Source organism: Apis dorsata, unplaced genomic scaffold (genome assembly GCF_000469605.1).
Source record: "Apis dorsata unplaced genomic scaffold, Apis dorsata 1.3 scaffold_963, whole genome shotgun sequence".
NCBI lineage: Eukaryota > Metazoa > Arthropoda > Insecta > Hymenoptera > Apidae > Apis > Apis dorsata.
The window spans coordinates 319804-321367 of record NW_006264070.1 but is presented as its reverse complement, the minus strand read 5'-3'; the positions used below and the strand labels follow the sequence as shown (position 1 = coordinate 321367).

The window sequence follows — 1564 nt, the reverse complement described above, 5'->3', positions numbered from 1 at the left end:
TGCATCCCCGCTGGCTCGGCATCCTCCTGGCCGGAAGGATGCATCCGGATGCGTTTCAGGGATATTGACGTAACAGTACGACGGCTTGTTAAATATTTATCCCTCCAGAGGTTGGGGGAGGGAGGGACAATGGACTCGAATATAACGGGGACGAGGAAAAGAACGGCGGCGGATCGAAAGTCACGCGCCGTTCAGTTAGCTTGGATTTCGCGAGGAGGCGAAAAAAGGAAGAGGGGCGACAGGATTTTCTCGTCCGGAAAGGGCAGCTGAGAGGTTGGCCGTGATCAATCCTGTTAATCGACTCGGGACATCGCCGGGCGTGGAATCTTTTCACGTGGATTCGAGGAAAGAGATTGTGCATCCCCCTTTGTCGGGACGATTCTTTGCCGATCAACGAGACAATCGACCTGGATCTGGTTTGATTTCGATGCGGGTGGAGGATGAGAGAATCGAGAATGGGACGAATTCTTTATATTCTCGTCGTGGATAGATTCATATCGAAGTCTTTGATAATTGATATATGTGAAGAGACGAAACGAAAGATGCAAGAAACAGATATCTGTCGAAAGAAGGAAAGATAGATTAGAATAATCTATTCGTGCAGAGGAATAGTTAAAGTAGATAAAAGTTGAGTTTTATCTTCGTTTCCACGTAATTTCCTCGTAACGCCAATTTTCCTCGAGACTAGTAACCCTTCACGCCACGTTCGAGCGCCCTCTGGGAAAACAAAGGTGTCACTTCTTCAAAGAGCTCTTGGCTCCTCTGACTCTCGTTTCTCTCTCTTTCTCTTTCTTTCTCTCTCTCTCGTTGATTCGCGTCTTTCCGCCCGGAAAGATTCCCTTCCTTTTCGCACCTTTTAACTCGCCGTTCTATCTATGTCTCTCTATAGATTTTATCCCAAGTATCTCAAGATTCTTGGCGAACAGCCCCACTAAACTTCCATCCCCCTCTTCCAAGCGCCAAGAAAGCACTTTATCTCCTGAGGGGTTGCTTCAACAGGTTACAAGACATCGGCCGTTTCGTTTTTCTTAGAGCGTAGCCTCCCCTAAGAAATGCTCATCCCCTTGCTTTCGACCCGACTTTCTTAGCCTACGGGAAGCGTCTGCTAATTACGAATCCCTTTTGTCGTTGATTTTCTCGCCTTGTTAACCATCACCATGGACAATGAACCAATAAACTTGCCGTGAGAAAGTAATGTATCGAGAAGATTTTAATCTTGATACATTTCTTTAAAGATTTATTTTATTGGAAAGAAATAATGGCCGTTCATTTTATTATTCGCAATTAATATAAGTGTTATATCTCTATGAATTTTTATAAAAATATTTAAAAATTTATTTTCTCATATAGCATATTAAATCTTTCAATATTTTTTTATCTTGATAATTTATATCATTTTTAATTTCGTTTTTTATTCTTTGGTTTCGATTTTTTCGAAAATAATGTTATATTTTTCAATAGAAAATCGAAAAAAGATATTAATATTGTCTTGAATTTTTTTATAAAAAAATCATATTATACAAAATAATATATAATATAATATTATATTATAATATAATATAAT

The 1564-nt window shown here is 39.6% G+C and overlaps 1 protein-coding gene across 1 annotated transcript in view; it reads left to right on the top strand.

The window, feature by feature from the left end:
* LOC102671145 overlaps nucleotides 1–1564 on the top strand; it is a 78105-nt gene that overhangs the window by 4847 nt on the left and 71694 nt on the right. The gene's annotated exons all lie outside the window — the stretch shown is intronic.